Source organism: Typopeltis vanoorti, chromosome 12 (genome assembly GCF_054136105.1).
Source record: "Typopeltis vanoorti isolate ZY-2024b chromosome 12, IOZ_Tvanoo_1.0, whole genome shotgun sequence".
Lineage (NCBI taxonomy): Eukaryota > Metazoa > Arthropoda > Arachnida > Uropygi > Thelyphonidae > Typopeltis > Typopeltis vanoorti.
The window spans coordinates 51,094,821-51,113,490 of NC_143560.1; the positions used below are offsets into that span (position 1 = coordinate 51,094,821).

General features: G+C 35.4%; 1 protein-coding gene across 3 annotated transcripts in view; it reads right to left on the minus strand.

The window, feature by feature from the left end:
• The window catches only part of Ack (activated Cdc42 kinase), a 312,841-nt gene extending 298,246 nt beyond the window's left edge, over positions 1-14,595 (minus strand). For 2 of the 3 annotated variants that reach the window (XM_090401270.1, XM_090401268.1), the window contains exon 1: positions 14,174-14,595. The gene's annotated coding sequence lies outside the window, so the exon portion shown is untranslated. The remainder of the gene's footprint in view (positions 1-14,173) is intronic. The other variant, XM_090401269.1, reaches the window with a different exon arrangement.
• Positions 14,596-18,670: the final 4,075 nt, after the last annotated feature.

The window sequence follows — 18,670 nt, forward strand, 5'->3', positions numbered from 1 at the left end:
CCTTTGTATCGAGCCTTGATAAGACCCCATCTAGACTACTGTGCCCAGATATGGACGCTAGGGTTTCTTCTCGATGGGGAGGAGGTGGAGAGGATCCAGAGACGAGTGACCAATATGATAGAAGGTCTGTGGAATGAACCTTATGAGAACAGGTTGAAGATTTGTGGGCTGCAGAAATTGGTTGATAGGCAGAAAAGGGGTGATATGATTGAGACATTCAAATTACTGAAGGGTTTCTATAAGATTAATTCAGAAGATATTTTTGAGAATAGGACTGGTAGTGGGAGGACAAGGGGGCCATCCATGGAAGCTTCATAAGTGTGTGGTTAGCAAGGGTGTTAGAGCTAGGTTTTTTACTTGGAGAGTGGTAAATGAGTGGAATAAGCTGCCAGAGTCTGTTGTGGGTGTCATGACTGTAAATGAGTTCAAGGAGAAGTATGATAGATACTTATGAATGCTGAATAGTTGTTCTTGACATGATGTTGGGCCTCCCTCGATGGGCCTAAGGACTCCTTGGAGCTGCCCGTAATAATAATAATGATAGAAGGATCAGAACTCGGTGGAAGGCAAAGAAGCACTCCATGAAAATAAATATAAAGTTCTATCTAGCAAGCCAACATGAGTTTTTAGAGAATATAAAGAAAAATGCGATAAAGTTAAAAGTCACAAAACAGAAATTTGGAACATTGTTGAAAAGAATATAGAAGATAATTATAGCAAAGGGGGACAAAATGTTTTGGAGGCATAAGAAAGCTTACACATAGAGGGAAGAATAACACAGGAATTAAGGATGATATAGGTGATATAAGAAATGAACATAGAACATAGGAGGGGTGATATGATTAAGATTACATGGCCAGAAGGAGCGATAACATGGAGGCCATCCCTGGAAGTTACAAAAGGAGGCTGTGTGCAAAAGGGTGAGGAGTGGTTTCTTTGCATGGTGGGTGGGTGAACCTTGGAATGCATTGTCTCAGAGAGTGGTTGGAGTGGGATCAGTCAATGGGTTCAAGGAATGGTATTATAAACTATGCATTTCCTAACAACAACCTCCCATGATGAGTCTTTTGACTCCATGGAGGCCTGGATGATGATAATAATAATAATAATAATATGATTACAAACTGTTGAAAGGGTCATACAGGATTTCAGTTGATGGAATTTTTCAATTTATGGAAGGTGGGGAAAAGACAAGAGGGCATCCTTGGAAGCTGAGAATGAATGCCACTAAGAAGGGAGTGAGGACTAGATTTTTCTCTCATGAGATATCTATTACTGTTTTATAGATTTTAAACAGGCATTCGACTCAATAAAGAGAATAACCTTATTATGAATATTAAAACAGAAACAAATCGATGAAGATACCCTAAACTTCTTAGAAAAATATTACAGTCTCACAGAAGCAATAATTAAATTCAATAGTATAACAACAGATAAAATAAACATCAGTAAAGGAGTAGCCTAAGGATGTCCCATCTCCCCATAGCTTTTTAACATCTACCTAGAGGATATGGTTAACTCTGCCATAGGTGGAGCTTATGCTCATCCCTATGCCGGTCCTAAGCCCGGTTAAAAGAGGAAGGTTGAGCAATGGGCTAATCATCCATCCTTAAAAAACCTTGTAAAAAACCCATGATTACAGAAAACATGAGTGAAGCAAGAAATCCCTTGGGGCAGAGTGCTACGACCTGTGGTCTCCCAAAGATGAATATTTACAGGACTTTAGAAAGGAGCCATCTATGATGCAGATGGGGCAAAGCCTTATGGAACCTCACTTGCAGATGAAATCAATCACTCACCCTAAAATTAAACTTAAAATCGGAACATGGAACATTCACACAATGTGCCAAATTGGAAAAACTAGGAAGATAGTCAACAAGATGAGTAAATATGGTCTTGATATCTTAGGAATTGCTGAAACAAGATGGACAGATTTCGGTGAGATAAGAACAACCGACAAATATTGCATATTGTATTCGGGAGATGATGAAAGACATGAGAAAGGAGTTGCAGTGATCGTAAGTGAGAAAGCAAGGAAAAGTCTGATGGAATGAAACCCAATAAATAACCGAATAATTAAGGCTATATTTTTCTCCGTGTTCATGAAATTGACCATCGTACAAGTACATGCACCCAAATGATGCCAAAGAAATGGAGAAAGCACAATTCTATGATCAACTCCAAAAAGTGATTGATAAAGTACCTAAACACAACTTGTTAATTTGATGGGAGACATGAATGCTAAAGTAGGGAAAAGAAAGACAGAAGATGAACATGCTATAGGAAACGAAGCGAGTGGTGAACAAAATGAAAATAGAGAACCTTTTACATCCTTCTGTGAATTAAATAACCTCATTATAGGAGGCAGTATCTTCAAACATAAGGAAATTCGCAAAATAACATGGATCTCCCCCAATGGGAAAACAAAAAACCAGATCGATCACATTGCTATATGTAATACTTTCAAGAGAACATTACAAGATGTAAGGGTTAAAAGAGGAGCTGATGCAGCTTCAGACTATTTTCTGCTAACCACAATAGTTAAATTAAAGTTAGCAAGAAATTCAAAACTAAGAAAGAATAAGAAAATTAAATATAACTTTGATAAACTGAAGGAAAATAAAATAAAAGAGAAATTTATCAATGAACTGAAGAACAGATTCTCAGTTCTGGAAGAATCAAATGAAAATGATGAGGAAAATAAGATTGAAGTCAACTGGGAAAAGTGTAAAGAAGCCTTCAATAAAACTGCAGAAGATATTTTAGGAATGATAAGTGGGAAGTCACACAAAGAATGGATTACAGGAAATACATTAAACTAACTGAAGAAAGGAAGAAGATAAAAGAGAAAATAAACAACTGCAAATCAGAAAGATTACATGGAGAATATCAGAAGCAATACCAAGAAGTACATAAGATGGTAAATTGCTCCACCTGAAATGACAAGAAAAACTACTATCAACTACTGGCTGAGGATGCGAGAGCAAATGATACCGGAAATCTTGGAGAAGTTTATAAAATTATAAGACAACTTGGAGGAACCTATCAGATGAATGAATGCAGGGTTAAAGATAAAAATGGCCAGCTACTAACTCAAGAGCAAGAAGGCCAACAAATATGGAAAGAGTACTTTGAAGAATTATTAAATGTTAAACATGACTATAAATCCAAATATCGAATCCACTTTCGAAGAGATAACAAATCAATTCGAATTTCATGTAAACATGGGAGAGATCACAGTGAAAGAAATCATGGAAGCAATCAAGATCCAAAAGAATAGAAAAGCAAGTGGAAATGATAACATTAGTGCTGAACTGCTCAAAGCTGACCTAAAAACATCAGCAACTATACTGTATAAACTGTTTAATATCATATGGGCATCTGAGAAGGTTCCGAGTACCTGGAAAGAATCACAACTAGTCAAAATTCCAAAAAAAAAGGTGATCTTACAGAATACACCAATCGAAGAGGAATCAGCCTATTGTCAGTACCATCAAAGATCTTCACTAGAATCATAATAAATAGAATAAAAAAATAGCACTGAGAAAATTCTGAGACTAGAACAAGCAAGCTTTAGAAATAGAAGAAGAACAATGAATCAAATTTTATTCTTAGAAACATAATTGAACAGTGTTGAACTAAATTCAACTATGTATCTCAATTTTATTGATTTTGCCAAGGCTTTCGACAGCATAGACAGAGAATGTCTATGGAAAATCCTGAAAATTTATGGATTTCCTGACAAAATAATAAATATTATAAAAGATTTGTATGATGGAAGTAAAGGACAAATTCTATTAAATAATGGAATAGCTTCCAAAAGTTTTTATATCAAAGCTGGTGTTAAGCAAGGTTGTGTCATGTCTGGAACACTTTTCATCGCTGTCATAGATTGGATAATGCGGCATACCCTGAAAAACCTGAAAACTGGAATAAGATGGAACATTGACACCACATTATAAGATTTGGACTATGCTGACAACATTGTACTACTATCATCTAGATTTGAAGATATGAAAATTAAGACAGCAAAGTTAGAGGAAACTGCTAAACAAATAGGCTTACACATCAATGAGAAGAAAACCAAATATTAAAAATCAACAGTAAAAAGAATGACCCAATCTTTATAAATGGAAATCAAGTAGAAATGAGAAGCACTTTTAATTACTTTGGAGCAACTGTCAACACGGAAGGTGGTACCAATGAAGACATTGCAATAAGAATAAATAAATCTTGCTATGCATTTAAAACTTTACAGAAAATTTGGAAATCATCCAATATAAAAACAAACTTAAAGGTGCTTTTAACTCAACTGTTAAATCTGTATTACTTTATGGAAGTGAATCATGGAAATTAACCAAACAACAAGAAAAAAAAAATAGATGCCTTCCAAACAAAATGTTTTTGCAGAATTCTCAAAATTTACTGGCTTAATAAAATCTCAAATATTGAAATTTACAACAAAACCAAACCCAATACAACAGAGTCAAAGAAACACAGATGGACATGGATAGGCCATGTATTGAGAATGCCACCATCAGAACACATAAGAATAGCATTGACATGGGCACCTGATGGTAAAAGGAAGAGGGGAAGACCCAAAATGACATGCCGCCGGATGGTAATCAAATAACGAAACAAATTAGGATGGTCAAAATTGGGGAGAGCAAAGAAGTGGCACTGGATTGAAGAGAATGGCACGCTAAACTCGCAGCCTCATGCACCTTATAGGTTAAAGAGCAATAAGTCAAGTCATGTAGAGGATATGGTTAACCAAGCCTTGGAAGGAGAAAAAGGGGTCAACCTAAATGGTTATAACTTTAATAAGATAAAATACGCAGATGACATTGTAATGATAGCAGACACAAAAGAAAAAATGGTGAACCTAATAACCAAACTAAACAATAAGGCTAAAGAATACAGCATGACCATAAATATAGACAAAACAAAAATCTTGATAATTGGAAAAAACAAAGTAAACTAAACTTCTCCTTGAATGGATCAACAATTGAACAGGTAAAACAATTCAACTATTAAGGAATAGTAATAACAGAACACCAAGATACCATGACAACTATTAAACATAGAATATCGACTGAATGGTCATCATTTAATAAGCTAGGTAAAATCTGGAAAAATAATAAAATCTCTAAAAATAAAATTATATAATGCAATTATAATACCCACTGTGTTATATACTTCAGAAATTTGGATGCTAAAGACAGAGATACGACTCCCTAGAGGTGTCACGTAATAAAAATAAAAAAAAAATTTGCACCATTTAACTAACATCCCCACTCCCGTGCCCATTCACTCAATCTATTCAAGTCATCTTGTAAGGCCACAACATCTTCTCTACTCTTCATAGTTCATCCCAACTTTGCATCATCTGCAAACAACTGAATATCCCCATCCAAATCTTTGACAATATTATTAACACATAAGCTAAACAGCAATGGCCCTAAAACAGACCTCTGAGGCACCACTAGTGACTTTCCTCTTCCGGGATATTGCTCTCCCATACACAACTTGCTGCCACCTATCAGACAGCCAGTCTCCAATCCAATGAACTAAAATCTAATATCCAACCTATCCACTCTATTTTGACTACCAGCTTATCATGCAGTGATCTATCAAAAGCCTTTGTAAAACTTAAGAATACTACTGTGAATCCATCTCCTTTGTCCAATGAAGCTGTCACCTGATTGTAATAAGTAGATTACTAAAACATGACCTCCCTTTAGCAAATCCATGCTTTCCATCAAAAATAATACCATTGCTGTCAACCCAATTCTGGATCTCACCTGCCTCTCCAACACTTTAACCACAACTAAAACAACACACAGAGAGGCCTATAATTTGATGCTTGAGTTCTGTCACCTCCCATATGAAGCAGCACAATCTTGCCTTTCTTCCACTCCTTTGGAACTCGACCAAGTGCAAGACTCATAATAAACAAATATGTCAAAGCAGATGCCAACTCCCTGGCACATTCCTTCAAAATACATGGTGATATATTATCAAGTTACACAGTCTTATTAACATAAAGTTTGCTCAATTCCCCATATTATACCTCTTACTCACTTAGTCTGTCTCTTCTCATCATCATCAACTGCTTTCAAACTCGCCATGATGTCACATTCGCAAGAGTGAAAGACCTTTATGAACCGCTCATTAAATATCTTAACTATATCCTCTGCAGCAGTTGTTCTTATACAATTTTTGCCAATCATTTCATCCCTCCATAATCATTCTTCTTTTTTCTTTTCTTTTTTTTTGTTGGTTACATATCAAAAGAACTCCCTAGGATTTTTTTTTCAACTCCATTAACTAACTGCTGCCTACACTTCATTTTTGCTACCCTTACCAACCAAATCACCCTCCTTGCCTGTTCTTTGTAATCCTCATGAAAATGATTATTACCATTTCTCTTATGCTGCCTCTATAATGCCTTTTCCTCTGTATAACATGCTTTATCTCTTCATTCATCCATTTCACACCTACTTTATTTAACCTTCTGATCCTTGGAATATATTTAGACATTGCTTCTACTAGATAGTTCTTGAATATCACCCAAGCTGCATTGATCTCCTTTCCAGCCAACTCCTCATTCCATACTACATCTGCAAGTTGTCTCCTGAGCTTCTCATAATCTCCAGCCTTGTAGTTCCACATATACCCTTTCCCAGTGCTTTTTTTCTGGAAAAAAAAGGTGCCAGTACTCACCATGAAGATGTTATTATGGCAACTTCCACACTTTTAACATATTCTCCGATATACCCTGGTTGTTTCTCTCGCAGAAGTCATTTTTCTGCAAAAGTGTCCAACATTCGGGCCAATCGTTATCAGAATCTGCTTCCTTTTGACCACATGGATCTTCGGTCTTGGTTTCGTGATCCTCTTCACCAAGTGTATTTTCAGTGCTAGTTTTCTGTTTCACGGGATCACAAGTAGATTCAACAATTTCTGCTTCTTCAGCCTTCCTTTTTTTTTTTTTTTAACTCATAGGCATCAAGTAACTACTTATTTTACTCATTTTGAACAATGATTGCATTGATTTAACTTAGATTAATTCAAAACTCACGTGAACACCTGCCTATTGCAGAGTGAATATAGAACTGATAAACTGATATTGGAAGCAATCGGAAGTGAACACAACTTCCTGTTTCCGGTTGCGTACCAACATACGAAACAGGAAAGCAGGGTACCAACTTATGAGTAATCAAAACTGAAAATTCAATTTATGAACACAGTGCCATCTTCCGGAATATTTATAATATATTTTGCTGTCAATAAAAACTTAAGAAAAAAAGGTGCCGGTACTGCGTACCACCAGAAAAAAAGCACGGCCCTTTCCTCACAGAAGTCCTCACACTGCTGGCAATCACCCAGGTAATTACTTCATGGTCACTCTCACCAACTGCAGGATGATTTGACACCCCATCTGTAATAACATCCTCTGATGAGATGATCATATCCAAGACACTCAATCCTTGTGTGCCCTCTGTTACATACTGCCTGAGGTAACTGTCCCTCAAAAACTCAAACTCATTTTCTTTACTTCCAATCGCTATCTCAATCATCCCAGTTTATACTGCTCATAATTAATATCACCCATAATGATCAACCTTTTATTTGCTTGGCTAATTCGATTATACATTTCATGGTCACTACCATCCACATTACCAGGTCTATAACAACATCTAAGTATTTCATTCTATTCACTTCTATCGATACTGCCTCAAAACCGCTGGTACTATTTTCCTCTTGCATCTCTACCTTATATGAACATAACTCTTTCTCTATCATTAATAGTACTCCACCACCCTTTTTACCCTTTCTATCTTCATGAAACACATCATACCCTTCCATCTCTATTCCTGCCAGGATGTCATCCTCATCCAACCATGTCTCACTTATTCCAACAATTCTTGGGTGAACAGACTCAATTAATGCAACCATTTCATTTGCCTTACACTTCTAGTATTTGTATACAAACATAACAGCTCATTCCTGGATCTATAGCAAGTTGCACTGACACCACTTATTAGATGCGACTTCTCTATACTAATTCAAGCCATTTCTTTTTTCCTTATTCATTTTAGAACCTTCTTCAAATCCAACTATTTTCCCTTGATCCCAGGTCATCTCTTTCCCTTTTTGTCTACACACACACATTGGAGTATCAACCTTCCTCACGCTGTCTTCGCCTGTCCTGAGCCTCCCAGTTTTCCTGTTTGTTTTGCACACTTGTTCTCTCATTCTCTACTTCTTCATTCATCAGGGTATCGCCTGATGAATGAAGGGTATATATCCTACATCAAAGGTATACATTACGAAAATGACAAATAGGTTAAAATAGAGGGTTAAAAAAAATGATTTTCTGAAAACAAGAGTTTTCAGAAAATCATTTTCTGAAAACATTATAGGAAAACTAGAGTTTTCCTATAATGGCTTTAAAAATTATGTGACAGAAAAAATGTTTTGCAGGTTTTGTGCTTCTCCCTTGCATTCTTCAAAAGACAAAAAGGTCCAGTCCTTGATATTTCCCATTCAAGCTGTTCTTTGTTTTCTTCTTTTTCCTTGTCATTCCTTCCAAAAGCGTTTTTTGTAGGGATTCATGCCTTAGTGTCCAAGGTAAGTGGTTTTCCTTTTCTTAATGGTTTTAACGTATTAACAACCGTTAATACGTGAAATACGTATTAACAGTTGAATAGATCTGTTATTCGGTTTTTTAATGAACTTTTTTGATGTTCATAATACCAATAAATGAACTTGTTTTTTCGTAATTTCTTATAGTTTGTGCTTTAAACTGTTAGTTATCTTTACCCCTGAAGATGTTAGTCTGGCGACTAACGAATTTTAAAAAACAGTCTTTTTTAATAAAAATGTGGTCACAAAACCGGAATAATTCGATTGAACTTCTTAACCACAGAAACCTAATTCTTGTTTTTATGTGAATTTCCCTTGAAGTCAGAAAGCATTCCGACTTCAAGGGAAATTCCAGATCAACCTTCATTAGCATGAAGGTTGATCTGTCAATTTCTATCCTCCTTAATATTTCATTATCATACTTTCCATTCGCTGTAATTAGTTGACCCAAATATATGACTGTCTACTTGATCTAAAGCATTTCTTGTGATCTTAATATTTATAACTCATAAGTTATATATTAACTTTGGGCCGCGGCCGCCTTGGGGGCCATAGGTTTTGTTGAGGGGGGCCGTGAAATAATGAAAACAAATCAATAATGTTTTAAGACTAAGTAGATTTTTTTCATTTTAAAAGTATTTAATTTTATTATTTCTTTTTTGTTATTTTTTTATATTTTAATGGAAAAATTCACACATTGGTGTTGGTTCACAAACTTTGCTTCCTGCGTATTTCGGCGCTTAATGAATATTAGTAAATATTGCTTATTCATATCCATCACGCATTCGTAATCAGGGACTGTTGATATTGACTTTAGAGCCTCTGCTACTAATGGCTCAGTTAAGTAAGTTTGAGCGCGGTTAGTAGTTGGAAGGGGGCCAATCGTTCGATGCTGTCGGCACACTCTCCCTCGATGAGTCTTTGGACTCCCTGGAAGTGTCAAAATAATAATAATAATAATAATAACTTGTTGATATACCATATTTACTGGAATATAACTCGCCCTGACGTATATCTCGCACCCCTGATTTTACTTTACGAAAAAAGAAATTAGAAAGTTTTGCATATATCTCACACACAAAAAAGGTTTAAACTTTAAGAAATAGATAGTGAATGTTCTTATGGCAGTTTCAGATATTTTGGAATTCGTTTGAACAGAATCAGCATTTCAACTCAACAATCGTCGGCCTGCCTTTATTGTTGAGTTGTGCAATCTTTTATTAATACCGCACCAATCACATGCATAGAGTTGAAAGTAACCAGAAGAGGAAATGCAGGAGCAAAGGCACTGACTTCTTCTCGATCTTAGATTGTATGTGGGGGGGGGATTAAGATTAAGAGACCATCATTAGAACTGTTGTGCAACTGGATTTTGAGAGCTTGGGACATGATTTCGCCAAAAATATTAACTTAATTACAGAAGCATTGTCGCTAAAAGATTGAAACATATTGCGTGATTAAGGTGAGCGGTCGCATAAATAACATTGATAATTAAAATGTAAATGCATTCATTTTATAAATAATGGGAGCAATTATAAATTATAATGAATACTCAGGATTTAATTATAAATGTCAATTTAGTTTTTTCCTCAAAAACTTTAGTTTACGAAAAATCCCTGCATATATATCTCTTACCACAATTTTTTAACTTTCATTTTGGAAAAAAAAGTGTGAGTTATATTCAAGTAAATACGGTGTGTATATATATCAACATAAACTTATAAATGAATGTTAAGAATAGCATATGAAAATAAAATAGTCTGAAGAGACTTCAAACTATTTTTTGAAATGTCCCTCGTGTATTCTCTCCATATGATTTTATGAACTTTTTATGTTGTTCCATGTCAAGAGTGTAGATATCTAGCATTTACTTACTACTAATTCATATCTTCAGTAAAACACTGAAACAGCTTGCATTTGATAATGAAGCACTACACATCTACTCTCCTTGTAAACTAAAGCAAGATATATGAGGTTTTATTCTGCTCAGAACCTCCATAGCTCAGTCAGTATAGACAAAGCCCTTTGGTCCGAAAGATCTGGGTTCAATTCCCGTCCATGACGTGAGGAACCTTTATCTGGTCGCTTTCGATTAAAGGTGAGTTAGCCAGTCTCATACAGAGGTAGAGGGTTTTTTCTCCCAGAAACATGGGTTTTTCGTCCCTCAGAACAGGTCAACCAGCCCCATGAACACATGCTGCTACAGCCAAAAATACATTCTTAATCCCTCATTAGGAGGTCTCAACCAATCCTAAAGGACAGTCAAGGGATGGGGGGGGGGAACCCCACATGAATAAATAAATTCTGCTGACTTGTTGGTAATCTTGAAAATGGAAAATAATGCTGTCAGTTTAATGTTGAGAAGCATAATGTTTTGAAATTTGGAAGACAAGGATGGAATGCATAGTATATAATTGATGGCGATACTTTGAAGGAAACAGGGGAAATAAGGTATCTAGGACTGATAGTATGACAAAAACCTGAAATTTAGGAGTTACACATACACCTAAATTTGTGAGGACATTAAAATAGATTATGGCTTTGTATTTTTATAAGGACATACAGAAGTACAAAGGTTACAGTTCTGTTGTATAAGGCCTTGATCATATAGCATATAGATTACTGAACACAGATTTGGTCACATGGTTCTCGAGGGCATGACGATACATTGGAGAAGATACACAGAAGGCTAAGGTTGTGTAAAGATCTCTGGAATGTTGAGTATTCAGAAGCACTGGAGAATGCTATTTGCAGCACCTCAAGGACATGAGAAATTAGAGTTATATGATTGAGATATAAGTTAATGTTGGTACCAGATTTCCATAAAATAGAGGAAGATGGGGGGGGGGATAACAGAAGAGGCCTTTTCTGGAAGTTGTAAATAGAAGGTACGAGACAGATTTTATGCATGGAGAATGGTGGTAAGTGGAATGCATTGTTGAGAACACAGTGATTGTGAAAGCAGTTAAGGCACAGTTCAATGACCTTTATGTATAATAGTGAGGATCATTAGCAATGAGTCTTGTGACTACATGGAGGTCTAATGTTGTTATTATTCATCTTGTACATTCACTGTCTTTGCTTTAATACAGAATAAAATTTGGTGCTAAATCCCAAACTGCTAGTCCATCTTTGTTCATTTGGTATTCAGGGAGATGCCTACTAAAAGGGTGCACCACAAGAAGGTGAGGATTTGGCATCAGGCTTACATCCCAATCAGTTCTCCAGATTCCTTAAAAGAAATGGAGGTCTTCTCCTAGTAATCTAGCTTTGATCCTTATTGTAGTATTGTCATAGTACCCTTTATATCCTCTGAGGTCATATATCACAAATTTGATTATGATAAAAATTATTAATATTAGACTTCCATGGAGTCAATACTCATGCTGTTCTTACATGACAAATATTTATTTTTTTATGCTTAATTTCTTCTAAAAACCTTTCTGTCTTTATAACGTTCAACATCATTCCAAACTTGTAAACTTTCTTTCCACCATTCTAAAAAAATAAGGCACAATTAACAAAGTTTTAAAATAAAACTCCGCCATACGTTTCTTTTATATTAGTTTTCTAATCATTTTCTTTTCCTAATTTGGCTTGAGGGTGCGTAGTACAGAGGTTATTTAATAATATTTGCAGCTAAGCTAATCAATTTTCAAATTCTAAAAGAGCAGCACAAACTCAACATTCAGAAAAATCCTAAATGATAAAAATTGTAGCTAAGCTGAAAGTGTTATGCAGTAACCCTATATATGTCAGAACTCCAATATTGTCAGATCTTATATTTCAGTCCTCTAAGTACTTGATACTGTATCAAACTACTTAGACACTGGTTTTCCTTTGTATCTTTTTCTTGTCATTCTGGCAAAAAAAAAAAAAAAAAATCTTTGCGAACCTTTCCTCTCCCATTATTGATGGCCATACCATCTTAGATTAGCTCTCCTCACACACTCCTGAATGCTAATAATGTCCAGTTTCTTCCTAATATCCTTGTTTTTAATTTGGTTCTGCCATTAATAATATCTGTTCATTCCCTTTCACAGAACTCTCAGATCCATAAGTTAATATTAATTTGAACACTATCTTGTATACAACCACAGTAATCTACCATTTATTTGACACTTCATTTATCAGAACAGCAAGTTCTGATGATGGAAGGGTCATGTAATTGTAGTACAATTACACTGCACTCTACCATAAGTCTATTGATGTGGAAGGGTTGATTAATTGAATGATCATTGTTTAGAAGGTCAGATAAATGATAGATTACTGTAGTTTAGTCATGTTGGAGATTTAACGGAGAATGAACAGCAGTTTGGAAAGGATTAAAAACTACTTTAATTCTTCAAATATTTCATTTTGGCCAGAGATATCTTTAGGGAGTAGTACAAACTAACACTTGTAACACACACAAACAAAGGCAACACAGTACTAAATGAAAGACATGGATATAATACTATTCTGCAACAAAATATATAACTCATTCTGCAGCAAAACAGGATTATCAAGGTACACATGCAATTAACAGACAAAAATACATGCACTGGGTGACAAGCAATAGAATAAACATAGTATATTGCAGTGAAGATGATGTAGAATGGCTTCCTGTAACAATCTCAGCTCCATGGAAGTTTCGTAATTATTATGTAATTTTGTAATTATTAGTATGTAATAATAATAATCCTTTTACCATTTGAGATGCCAATTCCACCTATGCCAAAGATGTCTTATATATAGCCAGGCAGACTTTTAAATCATTATGTACTCAGTCTCCATTCCCACCTTCCACAATCGCTGAATTCCCCTGAAAAGCTAGATAAGAAATGATGCTCACAATCCCAATATTTCTTTTAATCTACTCGTGTGGGTGTCCTACAGTCAATTTTGCTGTACTGAGGGGTTAAAAATCGCATCTGATTATACCAAAGATCAATTAACACTAGAATTGGATGAAAAATAAGAGGGGGGGGGGATCAACTAGTCAGTGAAAGGAGTGAGTCCTATAAAGGTCCTCTCCTGCAAACCTAGAAGAGAGGAAAAAAAAGTACTTTTTAGGACTCCCAGGGTAACAAATGACAATGCTGTAGCCAATGAAGTTTTAACCGAGGCTTGGCTATTGCCGTTACCCAGCCATGACTAGAGCTTTTAGCTCAATAACACCCCATCCACATAGATTTACTTCATTCAGATGACGGGATAAAGAGTCAAGGACTCAGTCCATCTCCCAGTTCTTTTAAGAACTTTAAGAACTGGCATCATGTGAAGTTGTCACAATGGTATGCAGGCAGCATGTACAGAATTCAATTAACGACCGGAGTTTTCAAAGCTTCAAACTTGGCACTGCCATTGTGAACTCGGGTCCAATAATCCAAGACTTAATTTCCTACGTATATCACAAACGCTTTTTTAAAATACATTTTATGATTTTTTTTATTACAGCAAGTTACAAAAGCGTTGTAACGTTGCCAAAATGCTTCATTAAAAATGTTATATAATGACCTAAAAAAAAAAAAAAACTCACATAATAAAATCCAGATGATTCTTTTTTTGTTTGTGTTTGTTTCTAAATTTGTAAATTTTCACTCTATTCCACATACCGAGATTTCCATCTACTTTTTAAGCTATCACGCGACTGATTGAAAACACTTTCAACCCATTCTAAATTGTTTAAATTCAGTTTAATATCTTCATGGAGCAGTGCAAAAAATATCATTTAATTAAACTACAGCTTCTTTCACAACAGACGGAATACATAGATGAACACAGCCATCACATAACAGTAACCCTTCCATCTTGCAATTCCAGAAGTAAGCGTTGATTTCGTAGTCAATAAATCAAATTTTAACAAAATCTATTTCTCTCCCCGCTCTCTCTTTCAACTCTAGCCAATGATAGTTAAGTAATTATTTTTTAAAAAAAACCTCTCTTGGCTTTAACAAAAAAAGAAAAACAAACACAGTGTCATAATACATTGACGGGATTGCATAATTCAAACGCTTTACTCAACGTTTTGATTTGTAAAACTTTTTAAGTCCATCTCCGAAAAGTTTTATACAGTATACTGTACTATCAAATTTTGCGCATGCTCTGAATTACCAGCAACCTTTGCCACAGTTTTCACGATATATGATATGTACTGTATTATGTACATATCATATATCGTGATGTGATATATGATATGTACATATGTAGATATGTACTGTACGGTTTTTCCATGTTTGGGTAAAAAGATTTGAGTTACATCTTGCAAGAGGGGGGAGGGATAATAAATAAAAGTACAACGCACTTTTTGAAACGAAATTTATGGAAGAAGAAGGGTACAAACGAGTTTATGTAGCAACAGAATGACTTCAAGATTCAAAAGTAAGATAAGCAGTATGGATGGACATTCTAAAAGATAGTAAAGCGCACAATGGCTCAATACTTGTGCACAGAAGGGGAAGAAGAAAGGCTTCCCAGGTCGTAAACCAGAGAAATCCTTGTACATTCGTTGAGACGTGGAATGTGAGAACCCTCCTACAAATTGGAAAATTAGAAGAGAGAAATGGATAGATTAAAAATAGCCATATAGGGAATTAGTGAAATGAGATGGAATGGAACCAGAGACTTTTAGAGTGGTGATTACAGAATGATTTATTCAGGTGATGAGACAGCAAAAAATTTAGTTGGGGTGGTTCTCAATAAGCAATGGGGAAGAAGGGTAATCAACTCAGTAAAATGTAGTAGCAGATTGATAATGGTAAAACTAGAAGCAAAACCAACAAATATTATAATAATACAAGCTAACATGCCTACTAGCGACCACAGTGATGATGAAGTTGAGATGGCATATGTAGATATTGAGAATCTATCAAAATGACCAAGAAGGAAGATAATCTTATAGTCATGGAGGATTGGAATGCAGTCATTGGTGAAAGCAAAGATGGTAGAGAGGTGGGGAAGTATGGACTTGGATGCCGAAATGAAAGGGGAGATAGGCTTTTAGAGTTCTGCCACCAATTCAATCTGATCATTACTAATAGCTGTTATGAGGTACCAAAAAGAAGGTATACTTGAAATGCCAGGGGATATAGAAGGGTACCAAATAGATTATATTATGACAAGAAACAGATTAAAAAATCAAGTAAAATCACGCAAAAGTTACCCGGGAGCTGATGTTGACAGTGACCACAATTTCGTTTTATTGAAATGTAATCTGAAATTTAAAAAGCTGTCATAACCAAGGAAAAGGCCCAAATGGAACACAAGTAACCTGAAACAGAGGAAAACCATAGAAACTATAAACAGTAAACTGATGAAAGCATTAAAACGGGAGAGAGGGTAAAGAAAAAAAATTGAGGAAAAATGGACTCATTTGAAGGATACAATCATCAAGGCTACCAATGACTGCATAGGATTAAGAAAGAAGCAAATAAAAAAAACCATGGATCACCCAGGACATTCTAGATCTAATAGATGAAAGAAGAAAATACAAAACCTCCCTGAAGGAAGAAAGCAAAGACAAATATAAACATTTAAATATATGATAAATAGAAAGTGTAAAGAAGCAAAAGAACAATGGTATACAGAGAAATGTAAAGAAACAGAAGATCTAACAAAGACTGGAAACATCGACAAAGCTTATAACATTATAAAAGGAATAAGCCAGCAAAACAAGACAAGAAGTACAATTATCAAAAATAAACAGGGGGGAACATACTTATAGATAAAAAAATCAGCTAACACCTTTTATTTCCTTATAGGGAGTAGGCGAGGCTTCTATACCCTGTCTAGCTTTTGGAGACTGAATGGGCAGTTCAATCTCCACCGGTAGCCAATCAGAGAAAGCTGGCCCATGTCTATCACTAACTATAGCAACCACCGATGAAGAGGCTGTCAAACAAGTGCTGCGCTCTCTTGGTACCTAACCCTAACAAGATATGTTACTGTCTGAAATAATGTGAGTGCAACGGTCGATTTTCTTGGGTTTACGGGACGAAAAACCCGAGTTTCCGGGAGGAAAAATCCGCTTGCCTGTGCCAGAGATCGACTGACTTGGAAACCGGTCGAAGAAAGAGAAAAGTTCCTCCAGTCCGCGACTAGACTTGAACGTAAGTCTAACTTCGAGCGACCAAGAACAGAGGACGCAAGCGCCACTTCCACTGAGCTACACAGGCCAACCATACTTATAGATAAGGAAGAAATTTCGGAAAGATGGAAGGAGTGCTTAGAAGGTCTATATAGTGGAAAATCAAGATGCCAAAGCTATAGAAGATGAAACAAGACTTGATGAGGAAGAAATTGGTGCAACTATATTAAAAGATGAATTTGAATAAGCATTGAATGAATTGTCAACCAACAAGGCACCAGGCGCTGATAACATCCCTTCAGAATTAATAAAATAGTCAGGAAACATAGCTAAGTCATACCTTTTCGAGATTATAAAGGATATTTATGAAACGGGGATCATCCCCAAAGATTTTACACAATGCTCTATCATACCCATTCCTAAAGTAAATAATGCAAACAAGTGTGAAAAATCATCGAACAATAAGCTTAATATCACATGCTTTGAAAATACTACTCAAAATTATACAAAAAACACTAACAAAGAAGGTTGAAGAATATGTTGGCAATGACCAGTTTGGATTCAGGAAACTGCAGGGGACAAGAGAAGCAATCCTAGCTCTAAGAACAGTTATTGAAAGAAGATTGGCAAAGAATCAAAATACTCTGATAGTTTTTCTTGACTTGGAGAAAGCCTTCGATAGTATTGACTAGAATCAAATGTTTCACCTCCTAAAAACAATAAAGGTAGATTGGAGAGATAGAAGGCTCATATTTAACCTTTACAAGCATCAAGAAGCCCTAATAGAAGCAGCCAGCAATACAACAAAAATCGCAATAGCAAAAATACATAGAGGTATAAGACAGGGTTGCTGTTTTTCACCTATATTGTTTAATCAGTACATTAAAGATGCAATAAATAAACTGAAAGAACTAATAGAAACAGGAATTAAGCTAAATGGAATTGATATTAACTGGCTACGGTTTGCGGATGATATAGCAGTTATAGCTGATAACAAACTGAAAACAAACTGAAAGCCACCCTAACAAAGATGGAAGAAATCTTCACACAGTACAACCTAAAAATTAATTATAAGAAAAAAAATTAATTTCAAGTAAAGCAAATCCAATGAAAATAAACCTGGAAGTAAATAATAACCTAATACATCAGGTATCCTCTTTTAAATATCTTGGAAGTTTTATCACAGAAGACGGAAGAAACCATTCAGATATTAAAGCACAAATAATCCTAGCCAAAGAAGCATTCTATAACAGAAGAAACATTTTTACCAGTAAAGGACTTAACATCAGCTCAAAAAAGGCTAGCGAAAACATACATACGGAGCATTGCATTATATGGTTGTGAGGCCTGGACTCTAACAAAATAAGACATGAAAACGTTGGAGGTATTTGAACTTTGGTGCTGGAGAAAGATGATGAAAATTAGTTGGACAGAAAGGAAAAGTAATGAAGAAGTTCTAAATATAGTTCATGAAGAGCAGTCATTAATGAAACACATCTATAAGAGAAGAAAAATCCTAATTGGACACCATTTGAGGCATGGGGGACTGATTACAGAAATAATGGAGAGGACTGTAGATGGAAAGAGGCAGACCAAGATTTTCATATATAAATAACATAATGATGCTAACTGGCGCTAAGAGTTATGAAGAGATAAAAAGAAGATCACAAGACAGGTTGTTGTGATGTGCTGCTATATTTATCAATCTTCGGATTGATGCACCAAAGAAGAAGAAGACTGTATTCTGGTTTTTCCATGTTTGGGTAAAAAGATTTGAGTTACATCTTGCAAGATTGGGGAATAATAAATAAAAGTACAGAGCCCTTTTTGAAACGAAATTTATGGAAGAAGAAAAAGGGTACAAACGAGTTTATGGAGCACAGAATGGCTTCAAGATTCATTGAAAATGAACTGATATCATTTGCTTATTAGCAATAATTATTTATTAAT